This window comes from Malaclemys terrapin, chromosome 1 (assembly GCF_027887155.1).
Source record: "Malaclemys terrapin pileata isolate rMalTer1 chromosome 1, rMalTer1.hap1, whole genome shotgun sequence".
Taxonomy (NCBI): Eukaryota; Metazoa; Chordata; order Testudines; family Emydidae; genus Malaclemys; species Malaclemys terrapin.
In genome coordinates, this window is record NC_071505.1 from 139,792,201 (window position 1) to 139,804,865 (window position 12,665).

A 12,665-nucleotide genomic window follows, 5' to 3' on the forward strand; every position below is an offset into this window, starting at 1 on the left:
ACTTAGGAAGGAAAAATCAGTTTCACACATACAGAATGGGAAGAGACTGTCTAGGAAGGAGTACGGCAGAAAAGGATCTAGGGGTTATAGTGGACCACAAGCTAAATATGAGTCAACAGTGTGATGCTGTTGCAAAAAAAGCAAACATGATTCTGGGCTATATTAACAGGTGTGTTGTGAGCAAGACACGAGAAGTCATTCTTCCGCTCTACTCTGCGCTGGTTAGGCCTCAGCTGGAGTATTGTGTCCAGTTCTGGGCACCACATTTCAAGAAAGATGTGGAGAAATTGGAGAGGGTCCAGAGAATAGCAACAAGAATGATTAAAGGTCTTGAGAACATGACCTATGAAGGAAGGCTGAAAGAATTGGGTTTGTTTAGTTTGGAAAAGAGAAGACTGAGAGGGGATATGATAGCAGTTTTCAGGTATCTAAAAGGGTGTCATAAGGAGGAGGGAGAAAACTTGTTCACCTTAGCCTCTAAGGATAGAACAAGAAGCAATGGGCTTAAACTGCAGCAAGGGAGGTTTAGGTTGGACATTAGGAAAAAGTTCCTAACTGTCAGGGTGGTTAAACACTGGAATAAATTGCCTAGGGAGGTTGTGGAATCTCCATCTCTGGAGATATTTAAGAGTAGGTTAGATAAATGTCTATCAGGGATGGTCTAGACAGTATTTGGTCCTGCCATGAGGGCAGGGGACTGGACTCGATGACCTCTCGAGGTCCTTTCCAGTCCTAGAATCTATGAAATGTTCAGTGTAGTTGTCTCACCTGAAAACGGAACTGAAGTTGGATATAAACACCGTCATGGGTTGATGGTCCATCTCCCTATGGCAATGGAATGGACGCATGTCGAGGAGGTGCCCCAATGAGATGCTCGGTTCTTAGGTGTGAAAGAGAGAGGGAAAGCATGTTAATTAAAATCGTGATGATACTATATTGTGGAGAGTCTAAATGTAATGCGGGGGACAGGGGGGGACAAAGAGCTCCAGACAAGTTAGCATTACAGGTCCCCTGCCCTGCACTCCTCCAGTGCAGGGCTATCTGCTCCTGCTGTGTAAATTGACCTTAGTCTGAGACAGAACAAGACCAAGGACTCTCTACCGCCAAGCAAATGACACTGCCCCCCAAACTACTTAAATCAACCCCATCACCTCTAGTGATTTCAAACATCCTCTCCCCCCCTCCCCATTTTTTTCTGTTTGTCTGATTTGGATTGTAAGCTCTGTGGGGCAGGGACCCCCAACACTACTTTCATTTTTCTAAAGCACTAAGCACACTGTAGTAATAAGAATTAGAAATCTGCTACATGATAGCTCTGAAAGGGAAGGGCCTCACCCTGCTCAGAACGTAAAGAGCAACTTAAGTTGGGACCAAGTACTGAGCGGTGTACTCGGGGTTCTAGCCAAGGGAGACAGCGGAACAGAAGCAGGGATAAGAATTAGGCTACGGGGAGAATTCTTGCTGCCCTTCCCATTGCTTTGCAGTGAATTTTTGGGTTGTTTTATGCTGTACAACCCCAAAGAGGGACCCTTCTGTTTCATGTGTGCCCATAACGCCAAATTACTGTAATAATGTAACATTTATGTAGCACCGTAAATATAAATGGGGAAAATTTTCATAAGAGTACAGTACCCAGCTATTTCCACTGTGAACAATGTCAGATACTGTACACAATAGGAGAGGAGTTTATGAGGATTTATCCAGTAGGCTTTTGTGGAAGAGAAGCACAGAGCATCACCAAAGACTCAACAATAACTAAACAGAAACCATTACATAAAAATACCAGGAGAAAGGACTATTTCTCTCTGTACCCCACATGCAACAACATATTGCTATTAGTGGCTTGGACTACAACCCCCAAATACCTCTTGATTTGTTGGTCATGGCAAGAAAGTGCTTTGAGTAGTTTTGTGAGAGGTTAGTGATTTTAAAGATATAAAGTGTTACCTAGGTGTTGCCTAAACTATTAATTAACTACTAATTATTAATTAACAAACTAGGGGGGGGAGGGATAGCTCAGTGGTTTGAGCATTGGCCTGCTTAAACCCAGGGTTGCAAGGGGCCACTTACAGATCTGGGGTAAAATCAGTACTTGGTCCTGCTAGTGAAGATGGGGGCTGGACTTGAACCTTTCAAGGTCCCTTCCAGTTCTAGGAGATAGGGATATCTCCATTTTTTTTAATTAATACTATAAATGGGTATAAATATAAACTGACTTGCTGTTGACTTCAGGCTTTGCTGCTGCTGAGCTGAGCCACAGATGGGGAGCCATAGACACTCTAGGAGACCATAGAAGGAGTCTGGGAGGAGGCATGGAGAGCGGTGTAGATGACCAGAAGGGACATATACTGGGGGACACAGAGAGGTGGCAAGGAGCTGTGTGCACTCCCTAGCCTCAGAATATGGGGACTTTTTGGAAAGCTGAAGCAGGGGACAGGGCAGGGAACTCAAGTCCGTAGAAGAGTGAGGATAGAGAGTGGGTGGATTGTAAAAGCAGAGGATAGATGGCATGATCAAGGGAGAATTAAGGGTTGTCCTGGATATTGGGGGAGGCATGGACTGAGGTAATACAGGGTCAGGATGGGGCATTTACCGGGGGTTATAGAGAGGTTCATACAAGATACACTGATTTCAGTGAAACAGCCCCAAACCACCCACCAATACTCTGAAGCTGTGTGCAGCATAAACAGCCTGGGAAACTGCACCATCTCCAACCCTTTGTCTCAGCATTTTGTGCTTTTTAAGGCTGAAAAACAAGCCTTTAAAAGTGACTGGATCTGCTACAGTCCAGAAAGTTCCAGTTACTAAGACCAGAGAAATAATTGGTTATTTTCCCACTAAATGGGACTGTGCAAAAACAGTGGACAGTGGAGTTGCTGACTCATCACCATACAGCATGCACAGAAATCCTCCCAACTGTCACCAGCCACTAGTACACAGGGATCTGCAGCTTGATCACTTTCTCTTTTGTTTAAGAAGAAAAACACTGAAACCCCATAATGTCTCCACTACTGAATCATTAGACTCTTCAGCCTGATACCAGTAATGATAACCCCAAGGGGCTTCCTATAATGGTGCCCTGAGCTAACCAGGAGCTTGGACTTTCAGATTCACAGTTTATTTAATCTCAGGCACCTGTCAAGGCAACTTCTCCTTGTTATCAGAGTAAGCAGCGAGGCCCTGCAGGCCAGGTGTTCAAATGCCCCCCTTGATAAAGGAGGGAGAGCAGAGGGTGAAAATGTAACTATTGGATTGAGATATGGTTGGACCAGTCAGATTGAATATTCATGGAATAATAATGCTTAATTGGCTTTAGGGAGGAGAGAGGAGAGCAGGGGCAGATTAACCTCTGACTGTCTGGGCCTGAGGGAGCACTGTATAGTTTGGGAATTCCTTTCCTAGAAACAAGTCAAGAGAGCCATAAATGGAAATTGCCTGAGTGTCCTGTATATAGAGTGGAAGCTACACTACCGGGTCTGTCAGTGGCCACCCTGCCAGGGCTGACCCTGGGAAGAATTGATCCCTCCACCCGTGCAGAGCCCAGTACACGGACTGAGAGCGGGGAGCTTTTTCACCCCCACACCACCCCTATCTGCTGACATCAGGATGAGCCCCCAACACTGGTTAGCCCTGAGTGCAGCCCTACCTTGTGCCTAGCTGCCCAAGGTCCTTACGGGCCCTATGTCAGTTGTGGAATAGCCAGGGCTTCTTCTACCCCTGTAATGCCCCCTGCACTGAGGGCACTTGCAGGGAGAGTGTCAGCTCTGTGCCTGCCAGAGAGGCCCTTTACTGTGTTTTGTCCACACTAGGGAGGGGGTTGGGGGATGTGGCCATTTGGCTTTACAGCCTCTTTGCACCTGTTGGCACAAAAGGCCGCAGGCAGGGCCGGCTTTAGGAAGTGCGGGGCCCGATTCGAACAGTTTTGACGGGGCGCCGGCAGGGATGACTGGAAAAAAAAAAAACACGTAAAAAACACGTGGGGCTTGTACTCACCGGGCGGCGCTCCTAGTCTTCGGCGGTGGGTCCTTCACTTGCTCCGGGTCTTCGGTGGCACTGAATGACCTGCCGCCGAAGTGCTGCCAAAGACCCAGAGCGAGTGAAGGACCCGTCGCTGAAGTGCCGCCGAAGACCCGGAGCGCTGCCGGGTGAGTAAAACTTAAAAAGGAGCCTCTAGCCAGGGAAGGGATTCTCGGCCACTTGCCCCCACCCCGGCAGCCCTGCCACTGGGCGCGGGGCCCTCTTAGGCGTGGGGCCTGATTCGGGGGAATTGGTGGAATTGGTCTAAAGCCGGCCCTGGCCGCAGGGTAACCGAATCAGGCCCCTCTGAGCAATGCAGGGCAGGGAAATAGCAAACATTCCACAAGGTGTCACTCACGCTAGCAGACATCTCCAGGCTCCTGGGGGGATGAAGCACCAGTGTCCTTGCCACCTACAAGAGAACATGGGTGGAGATTTTTTAAAGACTCTGGAGCAGCCTGAGAGGAACAAGGAACAAGCTTGCATCTCTCCACTAAATGAAGGGGGAGGATTCAGAGTCTGGAATTTACCTGATCAAGATTCTTGAACACATGGGAATTGGGGGCTCAGCTTTAGAGGCTGAAGAGATCTGCGTGTACAAAGGGAGACGGGTTTGTTAGGGACTGAAAGTATCTTGTGTCTCGCAGTCCATGAACCCCATTTGCATTCTCATATGTGTGCTCCTTGTTCAGTTGATTAAGGCTTGTAAGATGAGGCATGAAAGACTCTTTGATCACCAAGGAAATAGCCTGTTTTCCTGTCCTTGAAGTTCGCATGACGAGTCACTCTTCTGGGACACCAGAGCAGAGTTGCCCTTATGTATGGCCCGGTCTAACGTGGTGCTGAGTACTTTCTGCAAGTTGCTGTGTGTCCTCAGCTCCCACCGAAAGTCATTGCAGTTGAAGGTGCTGAATAGAGTTGGTCAGAAAAAGGGAAAGAATTAATCTCACAAAAATTTCATTTCCCCCCCCCCAAGGGTTTAATTTTTTCATGAAACTTTCTATTGAAACTTTCCCCATTTTCTCAAATGAAAATTAAAAATGATAGGAAAAGAAAACAGGATTTCATCCGTTTTTAAAAGGAAAATGACCAAAGAAAGGAAAATAGTTCACCAACAGCAACAAAAAAAAAGAAAACACTCAAAAAAGCCAAAAAAGAAAAGAGTGAAAAGTTTTGAAAAAAATCAAAATGTCTTTGTGAACACTTTCTATGAAAAAGAAGGGCATTTTTCAATGAAAACCTTTTCATTGTAAACATTTTGATGAGCTCTAGTGCTAAGCACCTTACAGATTTGGTCCACATGCCCTAATATTTTGAACCTTGACATGTCCAATCAATTAGGTTCCAGCCACAACCTTTTTATTCATTTATTTATTTTTACAAACTGATATTTTCTTTTCTGAGTATCCACCAATGTTTTATCTGAGAAGAAATAGCTGCATATCAATAGTGCAGGAGAAAAGTGTAACAGACTAGATCACAGCAGTCCCTCCTGGCCTTATAACATGGATCTGTTAGCGCATTTGAAGCATAAGTGGGCACTTACATCCTGATCCAGCTCCAATAGCATTCAGTGGGAAGACTCCAGTAGGCTTTGGTTTGGGCTCTGAGCCCAGTGAAGATGTTAACTTATACTGATGGGTATTTTTGGAAATTCTGGTTGGTTGTTATATGCTAGTCCACTATCGATATGAGTATTACTATCCTGGAGTACAATACAACTCCTATTGAAATCACGGGGAGTCTTTGCGTTGACTGCAATGAGAGTTGGATCAGATTCAGGGGTGAAAATAGGTTGGTACCAGCTGGTACGGCGTACTGGTAAGAAGCCAGTACCAGCCCCAAAACAGCCAACAGCGCTTGAACATCGCAGCCCCTTTTTACTCCCCTCATCCCCTGTCGGCGTGGGGGGGGACCAAAGGGGCAGTGACGTTAAAGCACTGTGGCAGCACTTTAACACTGTTGCCTCTTCCCCTCCCCCTACCCCCGGGCCACTGACAGGGGTGGAGTGGGGGCAAAAGGGGAAGCTGCCCTGGGGCCAGTGATTTAAAAGGGCCAGGGGCTCCGGCTGCTGTCGCGGTAGCAGTGGCCAGAGCCCCCGGCCCTTTTAAATCACCACCAGAGCCCTGGGCAACGCGGGCCAGGCAGCGCAGACGGCCTGGCTGAAGGAGGCTGACCTCCAGCCCCGCTCCTTCCACCCGAGGCCTCTTTTCTCAGTATTTGTAAAATAAAGTGTGGTCCTGGTCCTGGGCCTATTATTATTATTATGTAACACTATAAATCTGCACGATGCTTTAGTGACATAAGAAAAACAAGTTCCCTGCACCAAAAAACTTCAAATCTTAGGCCTCAAGGCTGCAAAGGTTTATGCACACATTTAACTTTAAGCATGTGAGTGCTCCCACTGCATTCCATGGGGCTGGCTCACATGTGTAAAAGTAAGCATGGGCAGGATTGGGGCCTTAAACAATAACAGATGAAAGAGAGGGATGGGAAGGGGGAGGCTGCAACATAAAATCATGCAGTGTGAATTAGCTAGCAGACGCTCTGTCCTTGTTAGAGTTTAGAACCATTAAAAAGTCACTGTCCTTTAAAAACATTTGAAAGTAACATTGAAAATATCAGATGCAGCAAGTTAAGGGACAGATCCTGTGAGGTGATGAGCATCCCCACATCCCAAAGAAGCCATTAAAAATTGAGGATGCACCTCAGAGAATCAGATTCTGAGTGTCAAAACAGATAAGCCCTAGAGCTGCAGAGAATGTGTATAAAACCCTAGCATCTAGAAAGCAGTTCCCCTATAGTATTGTGTGGGACACAGCAGGGCAAGTGTTCCAGCTATACTGTGACCTGGGGTTTAAATACTGTTAATGAGTCCAACATTCATTATTATTGTTATTTATTTCTCTTTAGCACTCAGAAGTATGCGAGGTGCTTAACAGAAGACATGCCCCCTTCCCAGATCAAAGACAATCTCACTGGTAGAAGTTAAATACGTGATTCATATATTTCCAGGCCAAAAGGGACCATTGTGATTCTGTAGCAGTCTGACCTCCTGTGTAACACAGGCCAAAGAACTTCCTAGAATCATCCCTAGAACAGATCCTTTAGAAAAACATCTGCCTTGATTAAAAAATGGTCAGTGATGGAGAATCTACTGTACCCCTTGGTGAGAGTGAGGGTAAAAAGAAATAGGGAGAGGATGGGGTGAGGAAGAACAAGGGATATAGCAATACAATGACATGGAGAAGATGAAGATAAACACGATTAAAATAACATAATAAAAATCAGTAAGAGAGAGAGAGAGAAGAGATCAGGGGCAGGATCCTCAGCTGGTGTAAGTGGACACAGCTCATCTGACTTTCTTTACACCAGCTGAGGATCTGGCTCTAGATACAGATTAAATGTATTTGGCAGGGGTGATCAAACTTACTGGCTCTCTGAACCACATGCGACAATTTTCAGAAGTTAGATGATCCAGGGCACTCCTGCCAGGACTGGAGGTCGGGGCTTCAGTCTTGTGGGAGGCGCCTGATGGGGATAGGGGCTGAAGCCCCGCTCCTGCTGAAGCCCCGAGCCCCGGAAGGAGCACTCCACAGAGCTGAAGCCCCAAGACCCCCTGCCCCAACAGGCAGAAGCCCCTATTGCACCACCCCGCTGCAAGGCAGAGGTCCCGAGCTCCACCACCTCCAGTCTGGAAGATGAAGAATGGGTAGGGGCTCCACAAGCCACACTTTAACAGTAAAAGAGCCACAGTTTGGCCTCTCCCTGCTATATGGGTCTCCAACATTTCCACCTTCCCCGAGGAGTACAGTAGTTTCCTTAAGGCTGATGAGCCTTTCATTGAGTCTAGTTTTAACCCCCTGAAGAGCTACTCACAGTTTGAAGATTTTGCAGCCATGAGCCCAGTGAGGTTTCTCATTCTGTGAGTCAGAGTCATAGCCAGGTGAAGCTGGCCTCCATCCTATTCTCCATCCTGATGACTGTGGTTGGTAAATTTTCTAAGGAGATATCTGTATCCAGTGCATCTGCACCAGAAAACAGCTTAATGGTTGGGGTGGAATGAGGCTGCACAGTTGCCTCATCAGCCAATGCCATCATCTGCTACTTCTCCCAGGAAGCCAGACCTCAGCCATAGTTCTCTATATGATCTATAGATCAGAACCAGTTTCCTAGTTTGCACGGTGGATTTGTATCACTCTGGGGTTAGGAAGCTATGAAATCACTCTGACATCACTTTGAGCTCTTCAAACCACAGTTTCCTGTTTAGCACTGGGTTTAGTCTTACAGCAACTGCAAAAGAATGCTGAGATGAACATCTGCCACCAAAGGGGCTTTGCAAAAAAATTGTCCTCTCTTGTCTGCTAAGTGAGAGAGGTTTCTTTTTCAGATACAGCCAATTTTAATTGCTCTCCTTCCTACCTTTTCAACGATGGAACTGAGAGATACGGCACTGAAAGATACTGGCCTAGCTCTTTGTGCAGAGATTAGAACCAAAGGGGGAGGGAGGCAGAAGGTCATTTGTGAAGTGCATTAACAGAGTGGTGTGGTGTAGAGGAGAATAAGGGGATCAGAGCGTTTTGTGGTAGTGGAGCAGCTTGTGTTTGCACAGAGGGGAGGGTGAATACAAAGGGATTCCCGATCAGGCAGGTGTACTCTCAGTCAACAAAGATTACTTAAATTGAATAAAAGAAAATAAAGAAAAATGGCATCAAACAATGGCTCAGGTAAGCAGAGTCTGAAAGCCGTCCTCCAGGCTGCCCTCCAGTCCAGTCACCACAGAGAACTGACTGACCAGGTGTTTTGAACTCTGCATCAGAGAGTGTTGCAGATCATAAAAGTGCAGTCACCCAATACCATTCAGTCAATTTTTTAAAATCTCTATGCACTACAGGAAATGACTGTGTCTATTTAAGGTACTGGTGGTTAAGGCCTTCTGTGACTTCAGATTTTGATCTGAAGGGGAAAGTATTTTCTTTTAGTAAAGTTCCTTTCCCTAAAATAAAGTTACATAAAATGGCTGGGAAGAATATCCGTCACTGTCTTATCCAATTTACCTTTTTTATTTCACCATCATCATGGTGTGAAGCAAATTTATTGTTTGTAAGGATATATGAGGTGGCAGCAGATGTCAAAAGGTCATTCCAAGACTAGTAGCTGCTCAGCTGAAAAGAGAACTGCAGGTTGCAGCTAGGGATGGGCTCTGTATCCTGCCCTGTTAGAAGTATATAAAGTACACTAAAACAATGCAATCATTGAGTACAAGCTCTCCTTGCTTTAGTAAGATAGAGAACACTGAATGTCTATGTCACGGAGTGTAGGCGAGTGAGGGCCGTGCACCCCCCCACTTCCTGCGATTCACCGTGACTCTCAGCACAGCCAGTAAAACAGAAGGTTTATTAGACGACAGGAACACAGTCTAAAACAGAGCTTGTAGGTACAGAAAACAGGACCCCTCAGTCAGGTCCATCTTGTGGGGTAGGGAGCCCAGACCCCAGTGCTGGGCCTCCCTCCATTTCCCCACCCAGCTCCAAACTGAAAACCCCTCCAGCCCCTCCTCTGGCCTTTGTCTCTGTCCCAGGCAAGAAGACCACCTGATCTCTTTGTTCTCCAACACCTTTAGTTGGCACCTTGCGGAGGAGGAGCCCAGGCCATCAGTTGCATGGAGATAGAGTGTCGGCCATTCTCTGTACAGGCCCCTGCACACCCGTGCCCCTCTAGGGCTCTGCAACAATCACTTGCCCTTATCCTATCACCTAGATACTTATGAAATGCATAGGGGAAAATGAGGCACCTACATAGTATTCAGAGAAAATATTAAGAACATTCCCACCTTCTCACAGTCTATGGGGAACAAGTAGCCCCCCCCAAATTATTTTATACCCTTTCTCATTTTCACTTCTCTCTTTAGTTCTAGTCTTCCCGAACTGTCTCCCCATAAACACAGGATGAGGAAGCACCTCTAAGTACTTCTCCTCCCAGTGTCAGAGACATAGAGCCTGATTCACCACTTGCATGCCAATATAATCCGCTTGATTTCAATGGAGTTATGCCAGTGTAATGCAGTGGTGAATTAGGCCCCTGAACTAATCAGACCAACAGAGAATGTAAGGCGTCAGAACTCATTTTTCCTGCCCCTACACTAGAAGCCACAAGAGTGCAAGCTGATGGCACTACTCTCTTGCTACAATCTTTAGAACTGGAAATTTTGGAACAGAGTGAGCAGGATGAACAAAGGGCAGCATAGAGCTGATGTCCAGCTCATGTATATTAAAGTGGAGAAAGTTCCCATTAACCCAACAATATTCAAAATGAGAATGAGCCAAGAAGCGTGTGGGGGTGCACATGCATGAATGCAGACACATTGATCTACAACTGCTCAAAACTCTTGCACCCCACTGCAATCTAAATTCCTATGCTCTCTAAACATTTTATGAGTACATGTTGGCTCTCCCACAATCCACATCTCCTGAACAGCTATACAAAGATATAAATACTAGAAGGTAAGTCCCTCACCCCAAATTCTTCTTGCCCTAGGATGACCCATTTCTCCAAAATAAAATGCCCTTTCAGAAGCTGAGCTTCATCCCCAACTGCAGCTGCAAAGAGCAAACAAAGAGTGAAGCTGCTGGCCAAGAGGGGGCGGAGAGCGGGGGTGCGAGAGAACTTGTATTAAACAGGAAGGCAGTGAGTGCCAGCAAACCAGAACTGTCCCACTCCCCAGCCTGTGCGGCATTAGATTAGAGGAATGCAGTTCCATTTGCCTGGTCCCTGACTGCTGAGCAGAGGTTGGGGCTTATAATGAAGGAGCAATGGAGGAGAGCAGCTGCTGGACAATGTGAAAGTAGAAGGCATGTAACTGGCAGGAACACAGCCTGTGTGTAGGTGAGGGAGGGAAATGCAGGGCAGAGCATGTGTGTGTGAGGCTGGGCCTGGAAAGGCAGAACACAGGGTATGTGCATGGCGGGGATGCATATAGAGCGGGTTGGATGTGAGGAACTGGCTTGGGTGGGGGGCAAGAGCAGATGGTGTGTGTTGAGGGGGTGGGATGAGCACATTATTTAGTGTTTGTGTCACAGTAGAGTTTAGAGGGCACCAGAGGTGATGGGTATAATAGGCCAGAGAAGGCTAAACCTTCCCTGGCACAGTCGCTGCAGTGGGACACCGTTTGCAGGATTTTACTTATTATTATGCTCTAAGCAGGTTTTGGGGCAGCCGAGGGAGCTGTATTTGCTATTCAACTTCCCAGGTTCTCTACGCTCACTACTTATAATCACTTAAAATCTATCTTTCTGTAATTAATCAATCTATTTATATTTTACCTAAAACAGTGTGTTTTGCTTGAAGTGCTTGGGGAATCTGCTCATGGTGATGCACATGCATTTTTCTTTGTTCAGGTTGCTCCCTGGCAAAACCTGTCACAGTGTGTTTCTGAATTCTCATGGCAACAGATGGGGAAAAACTGTTCAGATATAAAGAATGATAGAACTGTTTCATCCAACAATCTGAAAGTTATGTGAATTTTAATTAAGACAACTTGACATGTTCATACATATATGGAATGTATCAATATCTACTCGCTGTAGGAGTATTCTTTCAGGACAGTTGTACTACTTTACCCTTCATAGGGATATGTGAGTCCAAAGGGTTAAAATATTCTGCTTGTATTTATTATAAAATCTACAAAATATTAAAATTGTAAAAAAAACAAATTATCATATAGACAGTCTAAGTCAGTAAAGGTATTGGAATCATAAACTCCAGGACAGTTATATTGTCTTGTTATTGTAAAGGCCCGACCATACTGCCGACATTATACATAAGATGGACAAACGGCAAATAAACTTTAAGAAAATTACATTGAAGTAAAATATATAAGGCAAATTGAATAGTAAAAACAGACCATTATGGGGGAAAAATTGCAGTCTAATACTGTAAGCAAACAATTTATGAAACCAAGCACAATTTTACAGCCATCGAAAAACAGATACACTTTGGACAAATGAGAATATCATGAGATCCTCTTTTTCCTAAATAGCAGGTGGTCTGTAGTGTCTGCATACGGACTTCTCCCTCCAAAAACTCTCAAGTCCCTGGTGTCACAGATCACAAAGACCAACCCCATGCGTATGGAGGTGGGTGGAGAGAATCCTGAAGGACACATGAAGCCAGAACCTCTGCTGGTGTGATTTAGCACATCTTCACTTGAGTCAATGGAGTTACACTGATTTGCATTAGCTGAAGAGCTGGCTCTGTGATCTTTAGGGGAAAAAATCACTGTGATAAACTTTGTGCCAGTGGGGATCTGTGTTGGTTCTATTGCCACTGCTGGTCAAAGGAAAATTATATTTAAATGAAAGCTGATATTTTTCTTTAGACCTCTCTCACACTAGAGGGCTTCCAGTCCTCTCAGACATATGGTAACTCCTGTCTCTCTAACCCAGAGAAGGTGTGACATTTGGGGTTCAATTCCTCAGACCAGTGAGAGGTTGTCAGTTCTTGCCATGTCACCCCGGGTGCCTTTAATGCTCTGTTGCTGTGGCTCACAGTCCAGATGCCAACAGCCAGCAGACAACCTTTTATCTGAACCTATACTTTAGTCATCCAGATAAAACAGGACTCCAGTCAAAATCAATCCTGTCATTGGT